The following is a 19,501-nucleotide window of genomic DNA, read 5'->3' on the forward strand; positions in this document are numbered from 1 at the left end:
CCTTCCTCAATTTAAGTATCTGTACAGCTAGTGTTTCTATTCTTTCTTTTTAATCTTTCAGTTGCTCATAATTAAAATCAAAACAATGTGTAATTTTGTAAATTGTTTTGATTTTAATTATGAGCAATTCAAAGATAAAAAAGAATAGGAAATAATACAGTGACTATATACCCACCATTGTGATTACATGCATGATGCTATTTTTTGCCTTATTTGTTTTAACCTTCTGAATTTTTATTGTGGAAAATTTCAGACACGCACAAAAGTAGGAAGAATAGTATAATGAGCTCCATGAACCCATCACCCAGCTTCAACATCACCCAATTCAACAATTGTTATACTATCATTATAGTATAGTATAATCATGATGCTATCCACTCATGGCCAATCTTGTTTTAACTGTTGGGTAAGTTATAGATAATATGGATTCTACATTCTCCCCTATATTATTTATCTCTACATATTTCATCATACATCTCTGAAAGAGAAGAACATTTAGAAAAACAGTGCCACTATCATGCTTAAATGTAGTGATAATTCACTAGCAACTGCTATTAGCCAATATCCAATGTTTAAATATCTAAAAGTCTTATTATAAAAAATTTTTTTTCAGTTTTTATGTTTGAATCAGGATTCAGATAAGGTCTACACCAAGCTTAAAGCCAACCTGTAGCCTGCAGGCCACATGGGGCCCAGGACAGCTTTGCATGCAGCCCAACACAAATTTGTAAACTGTCTTAAAACAGTATGAGATTTTTTTTTTGCAATTTTTTTCTCTTAGCTCATCAGCTACTGTTCATGTTAGTGTATTTTATGTGTGGCCCAAGACAGTTCTTCCAGTGCAACCCAGGAAAGCCAAAAGATTGGACGTTCCTCATCTACACATTGCCATTGATTTGACAGAGATAGTTTTGCCTCTTTGTTTCCAATTTTTATCCTTCTAATTGCTGATTCTTATCTAATTGTATAGACTAGGACCTCCCGCCCAGTATTAAATAGCAGTGGAGATTATGGCTATCCCTTTTCTTGTTCCTTACTTTAATAGAAAGTCTCCAGTGTTATTACATTAAATAAGATGCTAGCTTTTGAGCTAAAGTATACATACACACACACACACACACACACACACACACACACATAATCACATATATAACATATTCAAAATCACATGTGAATATAAAGTATACATTGTTTACATATTTCAATAAATCATATATATCAGATATAACCATATATAATTATATATAATGATATATGTAATTAGATATAATCATATGCATATAAAAAACAAAATAGTCATCAATGTGTATTTTACAATATATACGGTGGCTCACACCTATAATCCCAGCACTTTGGGAGGCCAAGGCAGGCGGATCACCTAAGATCAGGAGTTCAAAACCAGCCTGGCCAATGTGGTGAAGCCCCGTCTCTATTAAAAATACAAAAAATTAGCTGGGTGTGGTGGTGGGCACCTGTAATCCCAGTTCTCCTGAGGCAGGAGAATCGCTTGAACCCTGGTGGCAGAGGTTACAATGGGCTGAGATCAGGCCATTGCACTCCAGCCTGGGCAACAAGAGCGAAACTCCATCTCAAACAACAACAACAAATGTTAAGTTTCTCAGGTGCCTTATGTACCTCTGTGAAGATGATTATATGATCTTTTGCTCTTTAGCTGTCTTAATATGAAGGATTATATTATTAAATTTTCTAATAATGAGTCACTCTATTAAAGATGATGCTAATTCCTATAGCAACTAGAATTATAAATGGAAAAGGGTAAAAATTATGTCAGAAAAAAAAACAACAGATCTCCTATTTGACCGGGAAAGAGAATTTACGTACCATATATGTGTGTGAGTAAAATAATCCACTACTGATATTTTACTTTTTAACTCTACCTGTATAACAACTATAATTAAATGTGAGTTCCACACATACCTTTCAGCTGCTACTGCCAAGTATGTGTCCAGTTTCTAAGTATGTTTCTATTCTTTAGCAGAGCAAATAGTAAAGTGTGCTAGAAGGCAAATAAATGTGCAGGAAGACAGAGCAACACGTGCCTAGGGTATTTTGTGCTGCCCAAAGACATTTGGCTTTGAAGAGATTCAAAGGAACAAACATCTGATGTTCAGACACTAAGATGAAAGAGTTAAAGGGCTTCTTCCCAAAACCCATAACCCTAGCCTAATCATGAGAGAAACATCAGTTGAATCCTAATTAAGGGACATTCCACGAAATTCCTGACCAGGACTCCTCAAACTATCAAGGTCATCAAAAACAAGGAAAGTCAGAGACACTGTCACAGCCAAGAGCCACCTAAGGACAAATGACAACTAAATGTAATGTGAGATCCTAGATGGGTTACTGGAACAGAAAAAATATGTTGGGCAAAAACAGAGAAAATATGAATCCATTATGGGCTTCACTGAATAGTAACAATGTTGGTTCATTAATTGTAACAAATGCACCAATACAAATGTAAGATGTTAATATGGGGGCAACAAGATGGCAGACCTTAGGTGAGGAGCTGTCAAATGATGGAAATTGGGACGCCTAGAAGCAGATTTTTCAAAGCAAACTCTCTTCAAAATATCTTTTTTGAAGATGTTGCTAATTCCTGTAGCAACTAGAATTATAAATGGAAAAGGGTACAAATTATCTCAAGAAAAAAAAAACAGATCCCGTATTTGACCGGGAAAGAGAATTTATGTACCACGTGATAAGCGTCTTGCTACCTCATGGCTGTAGCAGCAGTAAAATAGATGACAGTAAAGCAAATTGTCTTGAGACATTTATTTCCAATCCAAAATGGAGCTTTAATACTGTGTGTGTTACAAGTGTATGGATTCTTCTCTATCTGATGACTATAATTGCAAAGTAGAGCTTGCTGTGACGTTCGATGGTAGGACGTGAGCCTGCTACCACTCTTCTGGGGACAATCCCTATGAACACGCAAAACCCATCCTTCAATGAGATCCTGTGCACAATAATGAAGAAATACAAGATCAAGTGCTGCAAATCAGACTGGAAGAAAAAGTGAACACCTTGAGCAAGGACCTACGATAGAACAACGTAGCAAAACTTTACTATGATGCCGTGTTGGTATCCTCATGGACAGTATCAAAGATGTTGCAAGAAACTAGATCTTCCAAAAGATAGTTGACTGAGGTACTTGGGGGAATCAAAGAGAAGTGTTCCTCACTTGCCATTTGAGAAAGTGCAGTCTGGTGCATTCACTAACATGTTATATAGTAAAGTCATAATAATGAAATATCTTTTCATATTAAAAAAATAACAGGGAGAAGGAGGTGTGGAGCATGTGAGGACTGTCTGCACCATCATCATGATTTGTCTGTAAATCCAAAACTGCCGTAAGATTCAAAGCTTATTTTTAAAAGTTAAAGGACCTTAAAAAATAATACAGGTACATCTTTTCTCCAGATGCCAAGAAAAATTATATTCTTGAATTTCCCATCTGTTTTTTTTTTCAAACTACCCACTAGTGCCAGCTCAAGGAGCAATTTGCTTTTTTCATTTAGAAGTATATTTAGAGGCCACGTGAGGTGGCTCATGCCTGTAATTCTATCTCTTTTGGAGGTCAAGGTGGGTGGATCACCTGAGGTCAGGCGTTCGAGACCACCCTGGCCAACATGGTGAAACCCCATCTCTATAAAAATACAAAAATTAGCTGGTCATGATGGCGGGTGACTGTAGTCCCAGCTACTCAGGAGGCTGAGGTGGGAGAATCACTTGAACCTGTAGGTGGAGTTTGCAGTGAGACGATATCACGCCATTGCCCTCCTGCCTGCATGACAGAGCGAGGCTCCTTGTCAAGAAGAAGAAGAAGAAGAGGAATAGGAAGAAGAAGATGGTTTAGATTTGTTTTGACAAAGGAAAGTGGTAGGTGGAGTGAACTGGAGACGTCATTCGGAGAAAAGATAAGATACAGCATCAATTGCCCAGACGGGACATACTTACTTCCTCTCATGGGCATTTGAGAGTCAACAGTGGTCTTTCCTTTTCTCTTCTGCTTTTCTGTCTCTTGATCTTTCTATTTTATTTTGAGGAGGTCAGGCCTGCAAATTAAGACGGAAACAATACCACTTCAAAACATCTTTAGCACCAGCCCGTGGTGCTCAGGTTATGACACGCTCCTCGGTTTCTCTTTAGCATTAGCTCTTCCACTCCGGTCTTGGAGTTCAGTATCTCCCAGGAGCCTTGGCTTTGCTGAGCTTTTATTGTCTTGTTATTCTGCTTGCATGACATGGAGATAAGTGGGCGAAGGATATGAACAGACACTTTACAAAAGAAGACATATATGAGGCCAACAAACATACAAAAAAATGCTCATCCTCACTGGTCATTAGAGAAACGCAGATTAATACTACATTGAGATACCATCTCACGCCAGTTAGAATGGCAATCATTAAAAAATCTGGAGACAACAGATGCTGGAGAGGATGTGGAGAAATAGGAACACTCTTACACTGTTGGTGGGAGTGTAAATTAGTTCAACCATTGTGGAAGACAGTGTGGCAATTCCTCAAGGACCTAGAAATAGAAATTCCATTTGACCCAGCAATCCCATTACTGGGTATATATCCAAAGAATTATAAATCATTCTACTATAAGGACACATGCACATGAATGTTCATTGCAGCACTGTTTACATTAGCAAAGACCTGGAACCAACCCAAATGCCCATCGATGATAGACTAGACAGGGAAAATGTGGCACATATACACCATGGAATATTATGCAGCCATCAAAAACGATGAGTTTGGGTCCTTTGCAGGGACATGGATGAACCTGGAAACCATCATTCTCAGCAAACTGACACAAGAACAGAAAATCAAACACTGCATGTTCTCACTCATAGGTGGGTGTTGAACAATGAGAACACATGGACAGTGGGAGGGGAGCATCACACACTGGGGTCTTTTGGGGGGGAAATAGGGGAGGGATGGGGGGGTGGGGAGTTGGGAAGAGATGGCATGGGGAGAAATGCCAGATATAGGTGAAGGGGAGGAAGGCAGCAAATCACGCTGCCATGTGTGTACCTATGCAACAATCTTGCATGTTCTTCAAGTGTACCCCAAAACCTAAAATGCAATTAAAAAAACCCTCTTGGCCGGGCACGGTGAGGCGGGTGGATCACGAGGTCAAAAGATCAAGACCATCCTGGTCAACACGGTGAAACCCCGTCTCTACTAAAACTACAAAAAATTAGCTGGGCATGGTGGTGTGTGCCTGTAATCCCAGCTGCTCAGGAGGCTGAGGCAGGAGAATTGCCTGGACCCAGGAGGCGGTTGCGGTGAGCCGAGATCGCACCATTGCACTCCAGCCAAGAAAAAAAGAGAGAAACTCCGTCTCAAAAAAAAAAAAAAAAAACAACAACAACAAAAAAACCCTCTTGCTCCTTTGTAAGCAGCCTGGAGTCATTGTCCAGGATGTAACTGAGTCTTCCTCAAGATGTCTTTCTATAAAAAGGGACCTGGCCCAATGCTTCAGATGTATTTCAAAGTCGTGAAGGACACCTTTGCTGTCTTCTAGCAAGCCACTTATGTATATAGTACTTGTTCCGAAAACTGACAACAAAATCCTTTGCAAAAGAATTATTTCAACCAGGAAGCAACAAAACTATCTGGATTTTTATGACGTACCGATGCATACCAGTCCAAAGACACAAACATCACAAGGGCCTGGCCTAGATATCATGAACAGTGGCTCTTGTTAAGACAGCTTCTGGGGTCTTGGGCCTAGCCAACTGTGCATGGCTGGCTGTGCAGTCTAGTCAACTTGGGATCTTCATCTTGGCTATAGAGTGCCCTTGTCATGGTTTCATTTCATTTACCTTCCTTCCCTTTCACTTACATTCATCTTCTGCTCAGTTCCTTCTTACCGTATTTTCTCTGAATTGATGGAAAAAAGGACTGTTTATGGTTTACTTCTGGTCCAAGGCAGCGAGTTTATGGGAATAACAGGAAAGTAAATTTAAAAGGAGGAAGTTTTTTCAGGCTTCTGGGGATACTTCCCTAGTGATGACAGGCTTCTAGGTCAAGGCAGCTCTGCTGTTTGAGATCACAGCCTGATCTCACGGGGCTTTCTCTTTAACTTTTTAGTATGGAATTTCTCAAAATATTTCTCATACAAAAGGAGAAAGAATAGTGTAATGAACCCCGGCTTGCACAATTATCTCCTTATGGCCAATCTCATTGGCTATGTATTTCCAGTCATTCCCTGACCACCCGTCCGCCCTGGGTTACTCTGAAGCAAATTCAGGATATTATATCATTTCATCTAGAACTATTTCTATGCATCTCTAAAAGATTCAGACTCTTTCTGAAAACAACTATTATTCTGTTATCACAACTAACAACCCAACAGTAATTCCTTGATATGTTCAAATATCTAGTCAGTGTTCAAATTTGCCCATTGACTCAGTAGTGTTTTTCTTTGTGTTATTTCCTTATTTATTTTTACATTTCATTTCAATGTGGATTAATGTCAGATTTACATATTGCAATTGGTTGATGTATCTCTTTATAAAGTTTCCCTTTCCTCCTCCTATACCACATACTCCCCTCCCGTTCCACTTTTTGGGGGGCTTTTGGGATTTTTTTTCCTTTTTTAACACAAATAAAGTGAAGTAAATATGTTAAAATGGAACTCAAGGAGGACAACCAACCAGTAGACGGGGTATTTTCCCTTTCTTTTGAAAAGGCGGCTCCTTCTGGCATTGGATAGCATTTTACTTTTTTCCCACTGACCGTGCAAGTCCAGCAGGTTTCTCCTCAGTCTGCATGAGGGTTGAAAGACAGCAGTAAATTCCAGGTCACAAGCAACACAGCCCATTTATTTCCCAGAGTGTTAAACATAAACACCCAGACCTTGCCTCTCCAGCAATCAGCATTTGTCGATACAAAGTGTACTCTGGTTTACAACAGGCATCTGGGCTTTCCTAGTAGCCTATTTTTACTCACTCACCCCACCCCACCCCAGCTTGCTATCAGTTCAACCGCAAGAAAAAAAACAAAAGGGGAAGAAAAGTTGAAATATTTAATTCATTGCCACATGAATCTGTTTGGGTTGCTTCACAGAATCTTAACAGAAACAAGCCGCAGAGTTGAGATGTTGATACTAAAACACACAGCAGGCTCCTTCACAACCCCACCTCCCCCACCCCCCCTTTTCTTTTCTTTTCTCTTCTCTTCTTGTCCCACTCACCCCCAACCCCCAACCCCCAGTTGGTTTAATTAAAAAGTCATTTAAGGTGAGCATTGTGAAGAAGGATAGGCCGAGGGTTTCTCACGCTGCGATTTGGTTGATTCACGGTCTACACTCTGACCATGACCTCTGACGTCGACCTCAGAACATTTGTGCTGTTTTCTAAACACCCTCATTTTCCCTATCCCATTATGAACCTATTATCAGTTCATTTTTTTAAAACTCTAGAGTGTTTGTTGATTTGTTTGTTTTAAGACAGTCTCGTTCTGTCGCCCAGGCTGGAGTGCAATGGGGCAATTTCAGCTCACTGCAACCTCTGCCTCCCAGGTTTGAGTGATTCTTATGTCTTAGCCTCCAGAGTAGCTAGAGTTACAAGTGTGGCCAACATGCCCGGCTAATTTTTCCATGCCCGGCTAATTTCTGTATTTTTGGTAGAGATGGAGTGTTGCCATGTTGGCCAGGCTGGTCTCAAACTCCTGACCTCAAGCAATCCACCCACCTTGGCCTCCCAAAGTGCTGGGATTACAAGCGTGAGCCTCCACACTGGCCTAAAGTTATTGTTTTCTTTCTTCTTAAGCTAAGTCATGCCTTTGAGACCCTTAAGTAGCAACTGAAAGAGCAGCTTTTCCGAGAGCACCTCGGAGCCTTTCATTACCCCCACTGCAAAGCAGCTGAGGCTTCCGTGTTGCACTGCAGGGGACTTTGCTTTCGTCACCACCATTCTCAACACCCAGTGTCTCTACTCTCTTGGGTGCTTCCACTGGATTGCCCATGGGTTAAATATTCTTGATTAGTCAAAGAAAAACAAGAGCAGATCGAGAAACCTGCCCCCATTGTGTTATTTCTAAAACAAAGGACATATCTTGAATTAAAACAGGGTTTGCGGGGGGAACTGAAATAAACTGGTTTCTACTAAGATCTGGCTGACTAGAGGGAGTTGGCTCTCTAAGGAGTAAGATCCCTACCACGGCCTGCCATTGTGCTGGGGATTCTGTGACCTTTGTGGCCCAGGTTTTGCCTTCAGGTGAATGTAAACCCCTCTGTTAGTATAGCAGTAGACGGTCTACGTGCTCTGAGGTCTTAAAAACCTGGAATCAAATTTTACTTCTACCATTTATGACTTTCTTATTTAGGCAACTTCTCAAAGTATCCGTTTTCTCCTCTGTAATAAGGAAATTAAAACATATACTTCATATCGTTGTTGATACGGTTTGGATTTATGTCCCTGTTCAATTCTCATGTTGAATTGTAATCCCCAGTGTTGGAGAAGGGGCCTGTTGGGAGGTGGTTGGGAGTCCACCCACATGATGGTAGACTTCTCCCTTGCTGCTCTCGTGATAGTGAGTTCTTGTGAGATCTGGTTGTTTACAAGTGTGTGGCACCTCCCCCTTTGCTCTGTTTCTCCTGCTCTGGCCATGTAAGATGTGCCTCCTTCCTCTTCACTTTCTGCCATGATTGTAAGTTTCCTGAGGCCTCCCAAGCCATGCTTCCTGTACAGCCTGCAGAACCATGAGCCAATTAAAGCCTCTTTTTAAAATAAATTGTCCAGTCTTAGGTAGTAACTTCACAGCACCGTGAGAGTGGGCTAACCCAGTTGTCAGGATAAAAGAAGGTAGCACAACCGGCCTACATTAAGAGTGTTAGATTCCAGAACCAGAAATACCATTTGATCCAGCAATCCAATTACTGGGTATATACCCGAAGGATTATAAATCATTCTACTATACAGACACATGCACACATATATTTATTGCAGCACTATTTACAATAGCAAAGACTTGGAACCAACCCAAATGCCCATTAGTGACAGACTAGATAAAGAAAATGTGGCATGTAGACCATGGAATACTATGCAGCCATAAAAAAGAATGAGTTTGTGTCCTTTGCAGGAACATGGATGAAGCTGGAAGCCCTCATTCTCAGCAAACACAGGAACAGAAAACCAAACACCACATGTTCTCACTCATAAGTGGGAGTTGAACAATGAGAACACATGGGAACAGGAAAGGGAATATCACACACCAGAGCCTGTCAGGGGGTGGGGGGGGTGGCAAGAGAAGGGAGCGCATTAGGACAAATACCTAATACATGCGGGGCTTAAAACCTAGATGAGGGGTGGATGGGTGCAGCAAACCACCATGGCACATGCATACCTATGTAACAAACCTGCACGTTCTGCACACGTATCCCAGAACTTAAAGTAAACTAAAATTAAGGAAAAAGAATGTTAGATCCCAACCTTTCCTCCCTTCCCCCACCCCCAAAGAATAATAAAGTAAATTGCTTATGAGTCAATTAGATGAATTAATCTGCCATTGCGTTCCCAAGTGTGGCAGAGTCAAAATGAAATAAGTAACAGGTTTTGTCAGGGGAAAAAGCTAATGACATAGACCTACAGATTGGACAATCCCTGGGTCTACAGAGATTTTTGAAGTGGGGGATCAGGGAACTAATGGATGACAAGAAGGGACTGGAAATGTAAGAGCAAAGAGAAAAGTATAGAAGGTAAGACAGGAGAACCCCAAAGTAAGTGTCCTCTGGTTGGCCATTTTTGCTGCATTTACTAATTCCTTTTTTAAGTTTTTATTTTTAATTGACAAATAATAATTGTATATATTTACAGGGTAAAAGATGAAGCTTTGATATATTGTATATACTGTAGATTATATTCAGATGATTATATCAAGCCAATTACCATTCATCGCCTCATGTACAAAATGTTTTGTAGTGAGAACATTTCAAATACATTCTTTTAGCAATTTTGAAATATACAGTACATTATCATTAACTGTGATCACCATGCTGTCCAATAAATCTCAAAAACGTATTCCTCCTTTGTAACTGAATATTTGTACTGATTGATCAACATCTCCCAATTCCCCATCCCACACCCCGTGCTGGGGTGTGATTTCATACTCACGCCTACCTCCTTGGAGACCTTCAAAAGTACAGACGAGTGAGAAAGAAAAACTATTATTGGCATTTTTAAGACAATTTAATAAGCTTTCAGTTAGTTTCCTAGGCCAATGCATATTTTATATAGTAAATGGCAACATCTAAATCTTATAGGTTGAATCAGAATATCTATATCTGGTTTTCTCTGGGGAAAACATACGTTAGTTCGTCTGTTCAAAGGACACAGCCAAACAGCTTTTGAGAATAAGTCATTTTATACTGTGAATATGTGAAGTTAAACTCCTCCAGGCAGCTACAGGAAACCAGAATTAACCTAAATTTATTTCCAGTAGCATTAAAGTTGATTCATAATGGTTGAAATATACCCATTTAGTTTATGTAGTCTCATTAGAGCCGTGGATTAGTTTTATAAAACATACATATTGAGCTACTTTATGTTCTCCACTTTTCCTCATCAGAAAAAGAGAATCGAACAAAATGAAGCGCCTTCTGAGCACTGATGAATCATGCCCCACTGAACCCTTCAGACAACAACCTCAAATTGGGCTGTTATGAAGAACCCATTTTTAGCCGAGGAATCTTATATCCATAAGTCACTTGCCCAAGGTCGATAGGTTAGTAAGGTGGCATAATCAGGATTCCAGCTCTAGTCTGCTGATTCCAAAGTTCGTGATCATCTTTTCATTGAAGTTGTCTGCTTTGCTGTGACAACAAAGGAAACACCACATGAGAAAGAGAAAGTGCTTAGTAGGCACTAAGTCCCTAAATCTCCCATTTGCATCTTCAAAACTGGCCCCACCACAATTTAAGGAGCAGGGGGGTTCTGAGAGCCTCCCCCGCAAGGGTAGAGAGTTGAAGAAAGGCAAGGCAGTTTCTGAGTGTAACACACACACTCACACACACGCACAGAGTCGCAAACACAGATACACTAGCAAATAATAGAATACACACAAGGTCAAAGGCTAAATGGGAATGTAAGCTAACAGGCTGACGTTAAGGAGGTGAACGTATTATAGCTGCCCCTTACCAGATACTGAGCAGATGTAGTTAGAAAACTGAAACGATGAAGGCAGAAGAGTGTTAAGAGGAAGAGATACAATTTAAAAGAGTTGTTCTCTCTATTTGCAGAAAACAGAGCCTGGCTGACATATCTCAGTGGAGTGCCTTGCACATAGTAGGTGCTTAACAAACATCTGTGGAATGACTTATTCAAGTTGGCCATTCTAGTAGCAATTATAGCTTGCCATGCACGTAATTAATTTGGCTTCAGCTGGTGTTTTTTGAATAAAGTTGGCTAAAATGAATACAGTCATCAACAGGGTTATGTTCTGAGAAATGTGTCATTAGGCAATTTCTGTCTGTGACCATCGTGGAGTGCACTTATGCCAACCTAGATGGGATGGCCTACTACACACCGAGGCTACATGGTATAGCCTACTGCTCCCAGGCTACAAACGTGTATAGCTTGCTGCTGAACTGACTACTGTAAGCGATTGTAACACATTGGTGTTTGGGTATTGAAACTACCTAAACATAGAAAAGGTGGTCAGGCATGGTTGCTCATGCCTATAATCCCTGCATTTTGGGAGGCAGAGAGGGGTGGATTGCTCGAGGCAAGGAATCCGAGAGCAGCCCTGCAACATAGTAAGACCCTGTCTCTACAAAAACAAAAACAATAAAAATTAGCCAGGCCTAGTGACACATGCCTATGGTCCTAGCTACTTAGGAGGCTGAGGAGGGAGAATTGGTTGAGCCTGGGAGGTTGAGGCTGCAGTGAGCCATGGTTGTGCCACTGCACTCCAGCCTGGGTGACAGAGCCAGACCCCATCTTATAAAAATAAACATAAACATAAAAAAGGTACTGCAAAAATTATTATAATCTTATGGTTAAACAGGGGGCTAACCTGATTAAGCTCACCAAATTGAACCTGCTTGCATGCTTTTAATTGCTTACCTCTAATTGACCTTAAAATTCTCACTAGCTTCCTTGTAGATACATAGCTCTGACCATGAGTCATTAAAGTAATGGTTGCTTAGAGTTGTTTCCGGGAAGTAGGCGGCAGCTCTTGTCCAGTTCAAGTCAATAGAGACCACCAGCTCTTCAACTGGATCCGTGCTGGTGGGTGACCTCTTGAAAGCAGAGGGCCAAAACGTCCGCCCTTAGATCATGATGATGCCATCTGTTTCTGCATGGATTCTATGATGAACCGTGCAGCCTGATTTCGCTTGGGCAGAAATCCTGATTACATCACCCTTCCTCCTCACCATCACTTTCCCCACACTTTAGACTAGTAGACTTTCTATTCCATAAGCACCCCAAGTCCATTTTAGGGAGGCAGCGTTGAGATTTGTTTTCCCATCTCCTTGCACAGCAGGCTTGTGAATAATATATTTTCCCGTTTGCACAACCCGTGGCCACATTGGTTGGCCTGTAGCACGCAGACAGAATGCACCTGCTTACTAACGCTGGACTACTGTTGCACACACGGTCCGTCATTGATCGAATCACTGTTTTGTGGCACATGACTGTACCTATTGCTGTGGCCTAAATAAGTCAACCAATAAAAATGGCAGGCTAAGCCTGGCAGTCGAAGCGTGGGGCGTTCCTGGGCCAGGCCCCCTGCAGCAGATAGTTTGAGACTTACTGAAAAGTGTTATTCAGGGTCTCGTTACTCAACACACCAAAATAGGAGGTGCCTGTGAAAAATAATCTGTGGAAAATAATCTTCACGATGTCTCTGGAGCTTGGATCTGGGAACTGATGCTGTAGAAGAGACTGACCTCCAGAAAGACAAGGTTTCTTATGTCCACTCTTTTCTAAGTTAAAGTTTAAGAACACCCCATCTCTACTAAAAATACAAAAATTAGCCAGACATGGTGGCACTCACCTGTAATCTCAGCTACTCAGAAGGCTGAGGCAGGAGAATCGCTTGAACCCAGGAGGCAGAAGTTGCAGTGAGCCGAGATCTCGCCATTGCACTCTAGCACTCCAGCCTGGGTGACAGAGTGAGACTAGGTATCAAAAAAGAAATAAAAAAAAGAAATTATATCAAATGCTATTGTTTTTTGCCCAAGAATAAAAAAAAAAAAAAAAAAAAAAAAGTTTAAGAACAAATTGGAACACAATGTTTGTGAACTACTAGTGTCATCCGTTTTTTTGCAAAACTTATTTTTTGAGCCCAAGAGGTGCTTCCCAAGCATGTTTTTCCCCTTAAATTTAAAAAAATAAGTGTTCTATAGGAAATCTAATCCATATGTTTGTTTCCTTTAATCATCAAAACTGATGCCTGGTTAATGGGAGTTATGACCAAATACCTTTCCATTAAAACAGGAAATTATATTTTATTCACTGTAAACAAATTAAAACTCAGAGATGTTTGAATCTACTTTGAAGTGTATTGCCCTAAAGCCTTTTTTTTTTTTTTTCTGAGACAGAGTCTCACTCTGTCTCCCAGGCTGGAGTACAGTGGCACAATCTTGGCTCACGGCAACCTCTACCTCCCAGTTCAAGCGATTCTTCTGCCTCGGCCTCCCTAGTAGCTGGGATTACAGGCATGTGCCACCACGCCAAGCTAATTTTTGTACTTTTAGTAGAGATGGGGTTTCACTACATTGGCCAGGCTGGTCTCCAACTCCTGACCTCAAGCGATCTGGCCGCCTGGGCCTCCCAAAGTGCTCGGATTACAGGCTCCCAGCTAAACTTCAAGAGAGATCTAAACTAAAGTAAACATTTCCTAAACCATGCTTTCAATCTCATGCTTGACTTTTAGAGCTCCTTGTTAGATACAAGCTATCTTTTACTGAAAATCAAGAACAAAAGGTAATACCGAAGGCATAAGAAAATCAGTCAACCTCATTTGCCTTCTCTATTAACTCTTTAAAATCCTATAAAGCAATTATTTGAGGACTAGCTGTTCACCCCAGTCATGAAAACTGATTGAAACCTTTACCACCACCTAGAGGTCATTGAGCTGTACTGCAACAAAAAGAAAAATGTTACTAACGGGGCTGTAAATTCTGACATTTTACGGTTTTTCCATTACCACACCAAACTGACATAGCACTGGATCCTTGGGAAAAATAAATGATCCTCGTAAAAGAGGCACTTTTAAAACTTCGAAACATAGAGTAAGTCAAGGAATGGAAAAGAACAGTTGGGAAAACAGGTTGTTCCAAAAATATCCCTTCCTTAAGCTAAAACTGCTACTTCCTGTACCAGCAACTAGATTTCGAAGATGCATGTTCAACACCTGCTCCAGAGAGGCAGCCACCAATGTCGCCATCTTGCTTTCTAGTGGAGAAGGGCTTGGGAGACAAACCGAAGTGAATATGTTGGGATCCAACCTTTTCATGGCTGTAGAATTTCAGCACATCATTCTTTATCTCTTGAAACTAGAATCCTGGTCCATTCTTGATATATTTAGGCAAGACCAGAGTGAGTCAGAAGATAAAAATTTAATGTCTCCCATAATTTCATTACCTCTGGGGGGAAAAAAAAAACACTTAAAAGATGTTTAGAAAACATATAAAAAAACTTTCCATTGGAGACATTTGAGAGAAAAATCGAAAGAAAAAAATCAACAAAAGATCTCTTTTTCTTCCATGTGTTATTTTAGAGAATTAGATTTGGACTTTGCCTCTGAATAAGAATCTCAGTCTATTTTGTGTCTGCAAAGTTGTCCGTTTTGACTAGGGTTGCTAGTGACCCTGGAACCACCTTGGGTCTGCACTCGGTTTCTATGGACTTCTACTCCATGGAACTTGGAGAAAAAGGTTAGCTATGATCCACAGGGTACCGAGACTCCTCCCGCAATCAAATGGACTATCTGGTTTTGGAATTGATCTCTTTCTGCCTTGGGTTTTGGGGCCCATGGCCAATGTAGCCAGCTGTTATCTAGTCTGTAGGGAATCTCACCAATCCATAACTACTTAATAAATGACCCTCAGAGGGCTAAATCATTACAGTGCCACCTCGTGCTCCAGTCTCTTGACAGCTAACAGCCCACTATGAGCACAATGGTGTGCCCATGGGCCACTGCCGAGAAGGAGGTAGGGAGGGCACTGTGTGTGAGGTCATGAAATGACTGCTTTACAGCCAGTGTCATTTGAGGATTGTGAGCAAAATCAACAAGTAGATGTCGACAACTAGCTTTCTTCCCAATTGAATGATTTTAAAATAAACTTCCTACAGGTAGCTTTCACTGCATGCAATGGGAAAGTGTACACATTTATCAGCCTTGCCCACTTTTGTGTCTGGGACTGTGGTGTGGTATTGAATAGTCTTCTGTGGTTAGAAGCTCTCTCCTTTTGTAGCAATGCCAGGAGCGTAGTTGGCTCCAGAGATCTCGGATCATTTCAGCTTTATGCTCAAGAAAATTGCCCCACACCCAACATACTTCTTTGAAACTCAAAGACAAGAAAGTTCACTGAGACATCCTGCTAATAATTCACTGCCTTGGGGCCCAGGGCATTTCGATCGGAGCTCAGCATCCTTCTTTCATTTAAGGGAGGCCTTTTAGACCTCCTTGGCTGAAAGCAACTAGAGTTGCCCATGGAAGGAATTAGCGTGCTTTAGAAACAAGAACTCAAAGCAACAGATGAGTGGGCCTGAGGCATCTCTTTTAAATTAATTGAAGTGAGAATAGCAAGAAAAAAGCAATGAAAGAGTTTTGGTTATGTCATATTATATATTTGCCATAAACTCTTTTTCAGTGACGCCCAGGATAACAGGGAAAAAAGACACCAGGACTTCCATTGGATGAGAATTGCACTGGCTGAATTGGAATCAGGTAAGAGTCTCTGGAGTTCCACTTGGTTGTTGTTCTACACCTAGATTGAAGCAACAATGGAAAGACAGTGGTATGCAAAGACTCGCACTCAGAGATGCCTCCTAAACCATGTAGAAGCCAAGAAGGGCATTGAAAGTCACAAGTTAAACCAAGAGCGGGTTGTCTGACCAAACTTTGCAACCCATAGGGGAAGTCAGAAGGGGAAGGGGAGGAGAGAGCTGGGCCCCCAAGAATCTACTGCCCCGGTGCTGATTTCAGGATGCATCCTAATTACACAAAAGGGCCATCCAGACTGTATGTTTTCCATTAAGAAAACTACAACTCACAATCTATTTAAATTACAATGAGAAAGTGAGGACCCAGGACTAAAATGTGAATTTGAGAGGCTTAGATCTAGTAAAGTGGTTTCCTGAGAAACCTGAGAAATGTGGCCTTTGTTTGTTTGTTTGTTTAGATTTGGGGACAAGAAAATGCAGAAATGAAAACTCTTTAAAAGTATATTCGATTTTGTGATATAAAGACCTAGTATTTCTCTAGAGTTTCATATGGAATGTTTGGCCTTCTATGATGATGGTGATTGGTGTGGTCAAGATTATTACAACTCATTATAACCATTTGTTGGGACTTTTAAGCACAACGCAAAGCACTGGATTCATGGCTTTTGTGGTAGAGCCTTTTCTAAGAAATTTGGTTTTTTCATCTTATGCTCTCACAGTATTTTAAATTGCACCAGTTCCAGTCACTCCTTAAAAAATACAGTCAAGAATTCTATTTATATATGCAGAAACCAAAATATCTATTGCTAAATGAGACATCTCAGGGTATCCAGGGTGTCATTTGACCAGGGACATTGTCTCCTGACTCTTTGCCTGTCATAGTCAAAGATCTCTCCCCACCCTGCCCCTTCCTGCGGTTGCCTGTTTCCTGTGCAATTTTAGTCATGCTTGCTTGGGCCTCCACTACCCTAGCATTAGTGAAATGGTCTGGTTTTGAGCTTGCGGGCAGCAGTGACATCACTGGATAGAGGGATGTGCAATCCATGTCTACATGTTCCTCTATCATTGAAAAGACCGGATTCCTTAACAGCTCTTCCATTCTTGGCATTTAACTGTCCTTTCTAAAAGATCACCTTTCACCTTCCCACCACAGAAACTGCAAAGAGTTATAAATTTTTGTTTAAAAAGTTGATATGAAAGAACAAGTCCTTGAATTAGAATGAAAGGTTCTCAGTTTGAAGGCTGTCCTATCTGCCCTGTAGCCCAACGTGTATATTCTTGGCTAGCAATGGTGATCCACAAGCCACTATTGTGGTAGAATTTTCCCAACAGGTACTAAAACCCACAAAGTCAAAGAAAAGTGTGGGCCGGACACAGTGGCTCATGCCTGTAATCCCAGCACTTTGGGAGGCCGAGGCGGGTGGATCACAAGGTCAAGAGATAGAGACCATCCTGGCCAACACGGTGAAACCTTGTCTCTACTAAAAATATAAAAATTAGCTGGGCGTGGTGGTGCATGCTCGTAGTCCCAGCTACTCAGGAGGCTGAGGCAGGAGAATCACTTGAACCCAGGAGGCGGAGGTTGCAGTGAGCTGAGATCATGCCACTGCACTCCAGCCTGGTGAGAGAGTAAGACTCCACCTAAAAAAAAAAAAAAAAAAAAAAAAAGAAAGAAAGAAAAGAAAACAGGAAAAGTGTGACCACTCTGCTAGCTCCCTATGATTTTACTGGCTTATGACAATTAAAAATTGAATTGGTTTGAAACACACTAAATTGAAATGTTTTGAATGATGGCTGATTCATGCTTAGGCAACAAATGCTTATTCCTTTATTCATGCAAGAAAATCCTGCCACCTTGAAGCTCGTGGTCAAACGAATGTCTTTCAGAAAATATGGCCAAGGGTTCAGTGGGGATGGAGAAAAGCATTTTGGAAATCTAAAAAATATAGAGCCCATACTTGCCAAGTAAGTACGACAAGGTCAACCTTATCTTAGCAATAGAGGAGGAAGTATATTAGAAGCAATGAAATAATTACATCTAAAATATGGCAACTTGAAATTTTTCAGATTTTATTTACTGAGGCTTATATTTCTGTGCAACTAAAAGATTTTGAAAAAGGGACATATCAGAGGGATCTTAGGGACATGCTTAAAAATAATGAAGATTTTGGAAGCAAAGCATGTGTTGCAGAGTAGGCTGTTCATTTTGGTTTTGGGTGAAATTATTTCCAGGAACACAGATCTGCTAAGTTCATAAAACAAAAGCTCCAGTTCCAACGGTACGGACTTTGAGCAGATTTCACTACTCAGACCAGAACATCAACTTGAAAGGAAACAAACAAGGCTCTATGTCCAACCTGAAGCTTTCCAGGGACAGGCCATTGGTGCTCAGAAAAGTTTGGGTGGGAAACTGGGGTAGCCTAGCCAGAAGTATTTTGTACACCTTCCCAAAGAGGAATTAGCTGCCCTTCTGTCCTCAACCCGTCAGCTTGATTAGAGGTCTTTGGCAACATGTACTGAATCCTGGCACCGTCAAGAAGCCCAAAGAAACAACTGCTCACTTGGTACAGATGGCAGAAAGAAAGATCGATGGGAGACCTGCTTTGATACTCTGCTGATTTTCTCCAGCAGAATTTCTGTAGCATATAAGACAAAATGCCTTCCTTTTCGCTTGACTTGAGTAATGTCAGTTTCTGTGAGTCTGAGTTATTTGCTTAATATGGAAAAGCAGGAGAAATGCCCCTGTATAATCTTAGAATATCTGGAAACTCAAGGTTAGAGACAAATTAAGCCCTAACAGTCTTGGGCATTGAATCCTAGGGTCTGGCAATCACTGTGGCTCTTTATAGAAAGAGTGAACTGCAGTTAATACATGGCCCTCAGTGTAAACTAGGAATATTCAGACACAAAGAACAAACTCAATAAATAGTTGATAAATGAATGAATGCTAGGACTTTATTTGGGGGAAACCAGTCAACATCATAGGCTCGCAATGGGTGTTTCAGGGCATGTTTTGGTCCTTTCTCTTCTTTAAGCATTGTAGATAACAGATCTTAGCTGAATTTGTCTTATCCCAGGACACAAGGGAAATGAGCCAAAAGTAGGAGCACCAGCTCTAGATCAGCTACAAAGTGAATAATAATCAGCCACTATTAAGTGTTGGTAAAGTTTGGCGACATGGTTGAGGTCTTCTGAGAAACAGAGAGCATTTAATGACCAGACTCCTGGGGCTAAGAACAGGAGAAGGAAGGTGTGTTCCCTCTGCTCAGCCAAACACATCTGCACCGCTTCCTCCAACGACAATGTGCCTCTTCTCATCTTGATTTCTTCACTCTTGCTGTCCCAAACTCTTGAAATGCCCCCATATAAAACCTCCACCCATGGAAACCCGACTTGTACTTCCTCGTCTGGCTTAACTCAAAAGCCACCTCCTTCATGAGTCCTTTTCCATCTGAAGTAATTTCTCCTTTCTTTGAGCCTCTACAGTACCTTTGTATCTCAGGGTACTTAGATAATTCTTTGCAACAATATTATTAGTAAGCTTGTCTTATACATCCTACTAGATGGATTATA

The sequence above is a fragment of the Cebus imitator genome, unplaced genomic scaffold, assembly GCF_001604975.1.
Source record: "Cebus imitator isolate Cc_AM_T3 unplaced genomic scaffold, Cebus_imitator-1.0 Scaffold21, whole genome shotgun sequence".
In the NCBI taxonomy this organism is placed as follows: Eukaryota; Metazoa; Chordata; class Mammalia; order Primates; family Cebidae; genus Cebus; species Cebus imitator.